Here is a 13041-nt window from a genome sequence, read left to right as displayed (position 1 = left end):
TATCTATATACTTGACCTCTCACTGAAACATATCTTATGTACGCGCAGCAACAATGAAAGATCCAAATACTTGGGAAAAAGGTTACAATATGATACACAAAAGAGGAAAACATTTAACATTGTGATAGCTTAATTTGACAAATGGACAATGATACTAAGGATATATTAAACATGATTGTCTCCAGATAGACCGGCTGCCTACAGACTGAACAATATTTACACAGTTTTGTTTGCATCAGTCTTTTGCAAGCCTAACAATTGCAGTCCATGGAGTATAAGCTTGTGAATGTGCCCCAGACTCCCAAACACTGGCACAATAATCTGGTAGGGTCATAATACGTTCAACAAAGGGCTGATACTGTATTTCATATTTGGATATTTGGACTTTGGCTGTGAAACAAGTGTCCATATACCAGGTCAAACGAGCAGTCACTTTTTATTCCTCTGTTCTGTTTTAATTTTGCCTTGGTTATTTTGTTTTCTAGTCTGTTCTCCTGTTTTTGTTTATGAAATGAAATGAAGCACTGAGATTTGGGGCTACCATAAAACAAATGTATTATTATTACTATTATACTTGTATTATTTCATCATGTCAAGACAGGAGATACTACTGATTTATTATAGTTTGGATTAATGTTCCAATTTCCAGCAAACTTCCAATATTTACACCTTGTATTTCTATGTTTTAGAGGCTTGTAATTTTGATCAACTTTATTTATTGGGTTACCCACATTCTGACTATTTGGTGATGTAGTTCAGCCACCTGGTATTTCCCTCTCCAAATATGATGACCATGAGAGTGGGCATTCTTAACTTATGGGCCACAGTACCCATCTGACCTGAACCACTACTGTCCCAACTCCAACCTCCCCTTCATCTCCAAAACTCTTGAGAGGGTGGTTGCCGCCCAACTCCAGTCCCACCTCGACTCAAACAACCTCCACAAACCATTTCAATATGGTTTCCGCCCTAATCGCAGCACTGAAACAGCCCTGGTAAAAATAACTAACGACCTCCTCCGTGCAGCTGACTCTGGACTCCTCACCATCCTCATCCTCCTTGACCTCTCCACTGCTTTCGATACCATCTCCCACCCACTACTTCTGGAGCACCTGGCGAACATTGGAATCACTGGTGTTGCAATTCCCTGGTTTGCATCCTACCTCACCGACAGACAACAGTTTGTCCAACTAGGGAACCACACGTCCGGGTGTTCTGCCGTTTGACCCAGGGGTCAGTATTGGGTCGACTCCTATTCATCACCTACCTCCTCCCCCTGGGTAAAATCCTCCGACACCATGGTGTCCGGTTTCACTGCTACTCCGATGATACCCAGGTCTATATCTCCACCAAACCCACCACCACTCTTCCTCCCACCTCCCTCACTGCCTGCCTCCAGGACATCAGGAGCTGGATGAGCAGGAAGTTCCTGAAGTGAAACGCCAGTAAAACCGAGGCCTTGCTCATCGGCTCCAAAAACACCCTCTCAAAAGCTCATAACACCACCACCCCAAACATCATCATTGACAGCTTCCCTGTTCCCTTCTCCACCCAAGTCAACAGCCTCAGCGTCATTCTGGACAGCACGCTTTCCTTTGCACCCCACATAAAAAACATCACCCGGTCTGCTTTCTTCCACATCCGCAACATCTCCAGACTCCGCCCATCCAACACAGTCTCACAGAAAATTGTCCCTGTCCCAATACAGCACCAAAGTCCTCATCCACACATTTCTTACATCCCAGATTGATTACTGCAACTCTCTTCTCTCTGGCCTACCCACCAAATTGCTCAACAGACTCCAAATGCCTGGATCATCACCCGCACTAAATCATCTGACCACCCTGTTCTCATTCAACTCCACTGGCTTCCCATTCACTACCGGATTGACTTTAAAAACCTTCTGCTCACTTACAAAGCCCTACACAACCTAGCACCCACCCATCTCTCTGACCTCCAGGAATACACCCCTTCACGCTCCCTACGCTCTTCCTCAGCTGGCCTCCTGACCGTTCCCACCTCTCGCCTCAGTACCATGGGTGCTAGGGCCTTCAGCTGCTCTGCACCCAGACTCTGGAACTCCTTGCCCCCACACATCCAACAGTCTGACTTCATCACCACATTCAAATCCCACCTCAAAACCCACCTGTACAAATTGGCCTACTCACTTTAATCATATACAGCACTTAATCTGTTATTCGCCTGCCGTGTTTATCTCCTGTCTTTTCTTATATGTACGCTCATCGTATTTTAATGATGCTGGTGTTTGCCATGCCTGTTGTTTTTATGTATGATCTTTTAGAATGGTATGTCTCTTATGCACTGTACAATGACCTTGGGTGTTTTGAAAGGTGTCATCAAATAAAATTATTATTATTAGAAGTATACCACTTATCCCCCCATTCGGAATTTTGACTGTTTCAGAAAAAAAGGCAGGGCTATGTCTAAAGAAATCTCATTTGCAAAAGAGAAAAGTGATGGAGTCCTGTTCCTATCACCACAAAGTACAATTTCCGCCTAAACTAAAGCTATATTTACAGGACTATAATTCATGATCTTTTTAGGTAAATCATTTTCTGACTATTTGGTGATGTAGGGCAGCCCCCTGGTTCATACCTCAGCAAATCTGATGAGGAAAAGAGTGAGCATTCTCAAGGTATGAGCTTTTTTGTCACCTTTACCCTATTCGGACTGGCCTAATTTGGCTCTTTTTCAGGGATTGGGGTAGTTCTAAAGAACAGCCAAAAAAACATTTTTTCCCCAAAAATAAAATTTGCCAAGAATCAATTTCATTAATGGGAGACCCTAAAGATAAGAAAACACATTGTTGGCATTTGTTCTACCTCGGGTAGGGGTATCTCAAAATCTGAGGGCCCTTTCTGCTAGACTATGCGGAACGTCAAGCTGACGTCGAAATATGACGTTACCATGAATGGGCATGTTCAGTTATTCTGCTTTGTAGGCCTACACAGTGTGTATTGCAGCAGCTTTATACATATAATTATGTCCAGATTAACAATTTATGCTACATTTAAAAAATAATAATAACACTGTCCGGAGTGGGCTTTGAACTCAGGACCGGCCGGCTATTCTACCACTACACTATCTGTTCGCTGAAGTAATCTGTTGTACATTGGAGTAATATAGCCTACCTTTTCAAAACATGGACCCCTTGTTCTTTTTTATAGCGTTATAACATCCATGGAGTCGGGACAGTTTTAATAAAAACGAAAGCTAATTTAATTCAAATCTTAATCTCGAAGAATCATTGAGGGATCCCTCAAAATTTACAAGTGTCACCACCAGCCTATAACGTTGTTTACCCAGTGCTCCTGCACACACAGGTATATACGACACAAATATAGCCTATACCATAGGATTATGGCAGAAACATGTTTTTTTATTTAAAGCGTGGGTGTCAAGTTTTTGTGGATCGGACATCACAGTGTAACTGTCTACAATCTGTGTAAGCAGAACCCCGAAACACATTAACGCCGCCCAATGCTACATTCCAACTTCCAACTCATAAATGTAGTTTACGCCTTGCTGTGTATTTTCTCTCTTTCAAAACAATCTGGCAACAAGATGCAAGTGAGACAATTGCAGGATTCCCCCGCAATTCAACTCCTCATAGTCCCACCTCCACGAATAAACAGTTTGTTAATCAGCACAGATTGTCCACATGCAAGTGCTGATCATTCAGATTTTGGATAAAAAATAGCCCAGGCTGAGAAATACATGATTGATTGCAACCATTTCGTTATCCTCATGGGTATTTCAGTGGTGAGTGAAATGAGTTGGATAGTGATACAGTGATAATCTGGGCCAGATCTGACTTGTCATGATATGACTTGAGCTGGCTCCGATTGGGCTCTCTCAATTTGTCCGGGTCCGTCCTTGCTTGCTGGGATAAGATCTGTAGCTACTTACAGCCAAGTACAGATCTTGTTACCCTGTACAGGATAAATTAACATCTTGTACCCCGTAGCTACCCTGTAAGTACAAGGGTGGTACCCCGTACTTACCCTATAAGTACAGATCTTGTTACCCTTTGGTTACAGGCTAAATTCACATCTTGTACCCCGTAATTACCCTGTAAGTACAGGTGTGGTACCCTGTAATTACCCTGTAAGTACAGATGTTGTTACCCTGTACTTACAGGGCAATTTGCGAGCTGTATTCTAAAGCGTTACAATAGTTTTACTTGTTGAAACCAAACGGTACAGATATATTTAGAAACAGGAGAGGTCGCATAACATTTCACTTGGACCAAAACGTTAAAAAAAATGTGGGTTTAAAGAAAATATTTTTTAGATGTTTTTTGAGTGAAATGTTCTCTGGTCTCTCCCGATTCTAAATATAGCTGAACCGTTTGTTTTGACCACTGACACTCAGCCTCTTCTAAACATGAAGTCTGGATCATGTCCGGCTAGCCAGAGCAGGATATTTTCCGGTTTTACCTTTCTAGACATGAGTAGGCCTAGTCTGTGTTTAGAAACAGCTGGAAATGGTCCATATTCTCTCTGCCAGTGGGCGGGGGGAGGGGGTGTGGTAGCATGTATCGATAACAAGAAATGTGATATGGAAACAGCTTTAGCGAATCTGTAACCAAACTCCATTCAAAAACCATTCCGACCATTCAGGCAATAATGAGGGGTGGCAATGTGCCAAAAATGAGCGCTTGCCTTTGTTACATAAAGCCACCCAGTCAAAAATAGTGGTCACACGTCGTCAATCACTGTGGGTGATTTATTTTACAAGTGGCATTCAAGTCATATCTGACTAGTTTTCAATTTATTTCTCCCCACAAAAGTTAGGCTAGGCCTATGTCTCGATATAGGCTGTCAGTCAGTCAGCTCCTTCATCGACATAACCAAATATGCTCCTCTCCGCAGCTGTGTTAGCTTGGACGCTCACAGTCACACAACACTGGCTGCCTCAAATGGCTGCCTCACACAATACTTGACTGCATCCAACTCGAGAAAACTTTTCAGACCCTCCTGGAGACAATCTTTCTCAGAAGAGACTAACTTTAGCGACAAATTTGGAGACTTTTTCTGACATGGGAATGATGGGATTAACATTACCAGCAAGCAGCAGTAAAAGCAGGCAATGACGATAGCTGGGTAAGTCCCGCTAGCATCGATGCTAAGTTAGCAAAGTACAGCGAGAGTGCAGCTGAAGCACATGGCTATTATGTATTAATATGTTACCGTCCATATTAATTAGCCATGTGTGACGTCCGCTGTGACATGTGACTCATCACCCCATCCTCAACAGCCAATCAGCCCCTCAACTTGCCAATATGACGTAATGACGTCAATGCCGAGGCTATGACGTGGCAGTACTTATAGCCATGCTCAGCGTGTCATCGTCCTCTTTCCCTGATCCTTCTCCTCCATGGTCGCCGCTGTACCTGGGCTGATCGCATCCCATCCTCTGAAGCTGTGTTTCGCTCATTTTTCAAGTCTCATCCATCCGCTGCCCTGTTCTGTTCCTGCCATCAAGCCATTCAGTCTCCCAGCGTCCGCTGTTCTGATTCTGCTAATCAAGCCATCGTAATCGCGGGTCCTACTTGATCATCGTTCTCAGCATGTCCACGTTCGAGGCGCAGTTCCACGACGAGGTTGGGGAATTCGGCTTCCACGATTAAATGCTATTCCAGCCGGGGACGGCATGCAGCATGCTTCCCATCATCAGCCCCGAGTGCAGGGGATACCCGCGGAGTGCGTCTCGGACATTCAGCCGAGCAGGCCCGAGTGCAACGGCTCAGGCCGCATCTAGGCCGCTAAGGCCGGTGATCGGCACGAGGGGACGGATGAATGGCCCAGAGGCAGGAGGCGCGTCACTGCGAAGGCCCGATGGAGGACCGGTCACCCGTGGACGTGAAAGGACCCGCGAGGAAAGGCAATATTTCAGAATCACACAATATATATATATATATTGTGAATATATATATGTTGTGCTCGCAGGAGCTGGTTTGGTTATGAAATATGATTATTAATAATTATAAATTATTAATATTCATAAATTTATTAGATTTGACAGAAAATATTGTATTCTCTGTAAGATTCGGGGCACCACTGTAGTTAAGGCTACAGACCTGTCTAAAAGTCAGTTATGACTAGTTTAGACACCAAACCAAATTGTCATATCAGTCTCATAATGATATAATGTACATTGTACAGTTGATTGAAGGGTCAAAGTTCGTAAGCTTCTGTCACAGATTTCCACAGATAAAATACCTCATGAATAACAACCAAGATTCATAGCATTATGTAAGAAAAAGATTTAATAAATCACAATATCAATTGACATTAACATAATGATTAAAATATCAGTTCATCACATTTACTTTACAACGAATAATCTATCACATCTATAGCTAATACCTAATGTAAATAAACATTATCAATTGTGTGTGTGTGTGTGTGTGTGTGTGTGTGTGTGTGTGTGTGTGTGTGTGTGTGTGTGTGGGTGTGTGTGTGTGTACGTGTGCTTTAGGGGAAGAGAAGGAGGGAGAGAGGGAGGAGTGGCTCGTTCTGGCTGTCTCTGTGATGTAATCACAGGATTGGCTGAGAGGCGGGCTGATCGTGTGTAGACCGCCTCCTTTTCAAAATGGCGGTTTTGCCAAAGTTGAGGAAGGATTGACCTGGTCAGACAGAGGTGGCTGGGGGGCGGTCTGGAACCGCCTCCTTTCCAAAATGGCGGTTCTGCCGAATTTAGGAAGGGACTGTTTAGCCTGGATCACTCGGTGTGAGTGACTGATCAAACTCTCTAATTCAGCTTAACTGTATTCTTGCGGGTAGACATTCTGAACACCTCCAGACCGTTCCAAGCCTAGCCCTTTCGGTTGAACGGGCTCAGCTGGGAAGCCGAGAGAGTGGGAGGGGGAGAGAGAGAGAGGAGAGTGGCCCGCTGGTGGCCGCTAAGTTCGTGCGGAACTTGGCGCTCACCAGCTCTGCCTACGACACCCTTAGGCGTCTCTATCATTCACCAGTGTGCGAAACATTGTACATCAACATACACGGTAATGCATTTTCACCCTAACTGCCCAGAACCATTAAACCATAAACTCTCACGCGGATTCACTCTGCTAAGTGAATCGTTCCGTTGTTGGCACGGCTGTCCTGTGCGCTGTGGGTTTGGCTGCGGTGAGGAGGAGGTTCGAGGTTTGGCTGAGTTGACGTCGGGGCCGACGTGCGTTCTGGCCTGGGCAAGCATGCAGCGGACGTCTGATGGGGGTTGACGATGCCGGGGGTGGACGTGCAGTCTCTCTGCTGGTTGAGTCGAAGGAGTGCTGCGGCTGTGGCTGGATGCCAGCCACGGTGTGTCTTTTCTTCAGCCGTTGGTCAGGCGGTCTTGCCTGGAAGCTTGATCAACAGCTGGCGTTGTGCCAGGCTGTGGCACGTCTGGAAGCTTGGTCTACAGCTGGCGTTGTGCCAGGCTGTGGCAAGTCTGGAAGCGTAAGGAGGTTTTTCCCTGCGACTTATAACGCTAAACCGACTTAAATTAAACTGAGATTAAGTAGAACTATCTCAGTTACGCATGCTATTCCTGGTGGGACTTACGGCTGGCCTTTCAGCCGATTTCTGGTGCTGCTGTGGCTCGGAGTCCTCTGGGCCCTGCTCAGGCCTGCAGGCCTTGGTCCCTCCTTTGTTGCAGAGAGGGTACAGAGAGCGGGGGAGGGGAGCTGCTTCCTGGCTCCTCCAGTCCTTTCCGCATCAAGGTCTGACGGAATCAAGCTTACTGCAGACTCTAACTGGTTTCCAAACAGTTTTGTCTCACTGTATGGGGAAGTCACGAAGGGTTCACTTCTCATTGGCTTGTCATGTGTCTTTGGTGATGGTTCTGGCCAATGGTTGCTCTGTGAGCTGGACTATGCCCAGCCCACTCTGTAAGGTGAACTCACAGGGTGTTGGCCCTTTGTGTACCTTTCGGTTGTGGGGGCACTTGGTCTTTGAAGCTCCGGGAGGTGTGAAACGTCCTGGGGTTTGAGAGATAAAACAATGGCCGGAACCCCTTTAGGCTCGGCCTCCAGCTGTGCTGGTATCTGTAGGGTGTGACCCAGCCATTTGGTTCTCCCTCCAGCAGGAATGTCAAGACAAAGAAGAGAGCCTGTTAAATCATGATATGTTCATTCATATTTCTCATGATACAGTACAGTCCATAGTGTGTCGATCACAACATATATATATTATATACCGTGTATATATGGGCGATTTACCGGCCCAGTAAAATCAGATGTAATCATCTCTTAAATACATAACATATTGTCATATATTTTTAGCAATCAAATCTCGCAACGGACGGACCGTCGGACCGTAAAAAAAAAAAACTCTCGTAACGGATGGACCGTCTTTTATTGTCACACGAACACCACATTACATGCATGCGGCCACAACACACTCATGCTGACGGTGGCCGGTGAAAAGTGTCCTCTGCATTTAACCCATCCAGGCATGTCCTTTCCTCCGAGGGGCAGGCCAGGAGCAGTGGTCGCTTTCTCGTACAGCGCCCGGGGACCAACTTCGGATGTTGTCGTCACTGGTCGGATGATGATGACGATCTGATCTTTTGCATGTTTTTAGTAGGGGGGTTATTTATGGAGGAACCCCCTGGGGGGTACGGGGAGAACATGCAAACTCCACACAGAGAGAAAGGCCCTTACGACGAGATACCCCACCTGGGCAGTAGGCACTGAAGATATGGGGGGAACACAACCACAGCGCTCACAGTGTCCCAGGCGAGAATCGAACTCAGGACCTTCTAACTGTGAGGCGACAGCTCTACCACTGAGCCACCGTACCCCCTTAATTTTAAATCAGTTTTGGCGCGTATTTCAAAAACAATCATCTAACTATTCACTGCGGTCTGCACGTCGGGCGCAAAGGAAACGAGCTGGGCACAAGCAGCAATGTATTTATCATAGTGAATGAATGAACTCTTGACAATTACCACAGAGTCATTACGCCAAAGAACTAGTTGCCATGCTGCCATGCCATATAATTAGTTGCCATGCCATTTCATGCCATAGATCTTATCGCCATGCGTGAATAAAGCTTGCTTGTTAATTCTACCCTCTGGTCTCTCATGATTTAAATAATCGTAATCGCCACGTAACTAACGCTACGTCCATTCATGAAAATAATTATGGGACATTAATGGTTTGTAAAGTGCCACCACCCGCCCACTCAGACATAACAGCTACATGATCTGGATCATGAGCTGCCAGTGTTAAACAAGAGCCGCTTTTCCTATAATGCGGATCCTATACTAAGGGTTGAAATGTTCATGATCCGCACTCGCGGGAGTGCGCATAAGCCGGCTAATTGTTTCTAAACATGCAGGCCAACCGGCTGGGAGCTGGTTATAATCCGGATTCCACTGCATGTTAAGAAATGGCTTTAGTTTCTCACACCTGTGACTTGAGACTTGACTTGGATTTGAGGTTTGGGACTTGTGATCAGTCTTTATTTTTTTGGTCATTACCATTAAGAGAATGTCTACTAATAATACATGTGTATCCAAGTCCCAATCTCTGTTAGAAACTGGTGGTACAATAGAGATCCAAAGTCCTGCCCCTTCCGGTAGGGGCCTACGCACACCGGTGTGGTGTAGACAGTTGCATTGTTATACTTTAGCTCAGGAGGTAGAGCGGGTCGGCCAATGACGCAAGGGTTGGCGGTTCGATCCCCGCTCCCTCCCAGCTGCTGTCGTTGTGTCCTTGGGCAAGACACTTAACCCTCCTTGCCTCGTATGATTGGTATGAATGTAGACATGAATGATGGTGGTCGGAGGGGCCGTTGAGCGCCGATGTGTGGCTGCCACGCTTTCGAACCACCGGTACGAATGGTGTGAATGAATAATGATTCTGTGAAGCGCTTTGAGCACTTGGAAAGGCGCTATATAAATCCAATCATTATTATTATTATTATTATTATTATTATTTGGCTACAGAGTGTTGCTGCACCTGGCATAAGTCTCGTGAGAGTTGCAACGTGATCTTATGAGATATACATGTTCCTGTGCTGTCATGTCACCATGTCCTCCTGCCTGACTCCGGTATATTTGTCAAGTGAATAAACGTCAAGTCAAATGTGTATTATGATTCCGAGTCAATCAAACTACAGGTGGTGAATGGCAAGACACAATCATTTCTTGATCCCGTTTGAATTGTGTCATGAGGTACAGATATGTTTGTCAATCTATAAGATTACTTTGCAAGTCAAGAAAGTCGCAGTTTATTGTAAATCAGTAAGTGATGTCATAACTGCCCAGCAAACATTTTCACGTATAACGACCGTCTGCTGCACGTCAAACCACTACATCTAGTCAGGGTCTAATTATATATTCTGAATGGAAATCTTAGCGACGTAATTCCTCTACTTCCCCACAACGTGTCCAGATTCAACAGATCGCACCTCATGCGGGATTCGATCCTGCGGCGGCCGCTTCGCAGTCATGTGTCTTAACCATTAGGCCACCGCATTAGTTACAAATACTACGGATTTGGTCATATATAGAGATACTTAACATTGAGCACTTAGCATTTTGACGGTCCCGACTGGAAGTTGCGTTGATAGGCTAGCTGCCTCGCTAATTCTGTTTCATGATTTCAACCAGCGATGAGACAGGTATATTTATATAATTTACGATAATATAACCAACGTGACTTTAGCAGACAGCATAGCACATCCAAAACCCACAACACTGCGTTTAGTTACGGCAAGAGAAATGGGACACAGGATTCAGGAAGTTTGTGATAAATACAAGCCCATAGCAAGAGACACTTGCACTTATATGACATAAACGTGTTTTCATATTAAAAAAAGAAAAGGGCGTTCAATAAAAGTCGTCATTGCAGGTGGAGTGCATGTCACACTGTGAGTATCTGATCACACAACAGGTAAATTGTCAATCAAATGTCATTTTTATTCAACAAAAACACAAAAGACACCTACATGTGGTGTTTTCAAAGCAATATGAGGTAAATATTTTTTGTTTTGAAGTGACAGTCTAAACGTTACTTTGGAGGAATGTGGAGAGAACGTCAGACTTAGATGGTAGATGCCAAACCACAATTCTATCGTCTGGTGATGTCGCGGTCAAGACGATGTTTGCTGGGTGTCTCTCCCGCCAGGTGGTGTTGGTTGGTGTGACGTATATTGTGAGATTATTAGAGATGTTATTGAGAGATGTAGTTGATTGAGCGGTTTTATACAAAACTAAACCTTACGTTTCAGTTTTACGACAAACTGCTGCTTTCTTGACATACAAAGTTATCTTTTAAATTGAGGAAAATACATGTCTTCATGGCACAATTTAAACGGGATCAGAAAATGTTTTGTCTCTCGCTGTTCACTACCACTCGTATTTTTTTAGGCTGGCGCATAGCTGAAGCAGGAAGTAGGTGTGACTTTGGCTCTCTATACCTTTGGAGGTGGATATCATCTGTGACATGAGAAGTATAAGTGACCATGACATGACACGGAGAGAAGTGAAAGTGAAACTAAATCAGCTTCAACAAGGAAATAAACATTGGGGGGGGGGGGTGTATCTATCCAACAGGGGCGTCGCTAGCCCTGGGCTTCCGGGTCTAGAGCCCCGGATGTTTTTTTCCTAGCCCCGGATTTTTTTTTTTTCATGCACCAACATGCACAGCATCACAGTAGCTACAACTATGAAATTATCTTATGTTATTTAGTTGTTTAGTTGTGAAGATATTTTCTGAGATAAATGGGCCTTGATGCTCAAGGCCCATTTATCTCAGAAAATATCTTCACACAGAATATTATTAACCATACAACCTACAACCTACAACGCTAGCATCAGCATGAAGCCACAGCCATCTACTCCAATGTCTATAGAAGCTAACGTTAGCATGACTGTCACAATAACAATGCCTTCACTTCACAGTTACATTAACTCATTGAGTGCCAGCCACTTTTGGAGAACGGACGCTCCCAGTGCCAGAGTTTCAGAGCGTTTTCAGTGATTTCTCGAGGCCCACAGAATATTGTGTGATATTACTATGTAAACACCGAACACGCAAAAAGAACAAGGAGACTCTATTGTATCATCAGCAAAAAAAAGTTTATTGATACCATTTTCCGTTCTTTAGTTATCAGCCGGAGAAGATAGGTCAAAAACAGCAAAAACATGCATTTCTATCTAGAAGCTGAGTTATTCCGCCTTTTGTGAAATGCAGCATTTCAAGCACATTCACTGACTCTAGCTAATAATTTCTGATGTAGTGACCTGGTGTAGTTCTGTGGAGCCTGCGTGCCCCACCCCCCTCTCCCCCCCTGAGCTGCAAACTCCTCCCCACACCCACCCAGTCTATTAATGGGAGCCTCCGTTTTTGCGGGCGGTGCGGCTCACAGCGGCTCACAGCGCGACAGCGCTGCGACAGCTCGCCAAGGAAATGCCAAACTGCAGGTAAAGGTTTGGCCCTTCGGGGTCGGGTGCTGCCTTTCTGGTGGGTAATCGTGTGGAGAAACTATATGCAGACAGACAGACAGAGGCAGAGGAGCAGTTGTGTGCGCGGATTGATTGCTGTTGGCAGGCAGCGTCAAGCAGCAGCCAGAGCAATCTACATGGCTCTGGGCTGCAGCATGAGCGGTTTCGCTTTGATCACGGCTTTTTCAGGCTGTATTCCTGACATTTCTGTAATCTGGAGAGCACTGTCGCCACCTAAGGGTTCTGTAAAATAGGTTAGACACATTCAATAGCTCCCATATTGTAAGAGGCGATGTAAGAGGCTTAGATCGACATCCCCCCGTCAAAAAACGCAATTGACGAACATGTTCGTCCTTGGCACTCTACGTTACTATTTGAAATGACGAACATGTTCGTCCATGCCACTCAATGAGTTAAGGGGTATAACGAATTTGTATATAACATATTCAGAAAATCAGCTGTGAGGGAATGGGACTCACTGTGAAATAAGTTGATGTTAAAATCACCTAGTAGAAAACACACTTTACCTTCTCTATTAATTTTGTTCAAAACACAAGCAAGACTGGAATTGAAATATTC

The sequence above is a fragment of the Poromitra crassiceps genome, assembly GCF_964638095.1.
Source record: "Poromitra crassiceps genome assembly, chromosome: 23".
In the NCBI taxonomy this organism is placed as follows: domain Eukaryota; kingdom Metazoa; phylum Chordata; class Actinopteri; order Beryciformes; family Melamphaidae; genus Poromitra; species Poromitra crassiceps.
Note: the sequence above shows the minus strand (reverse complement) of the source record.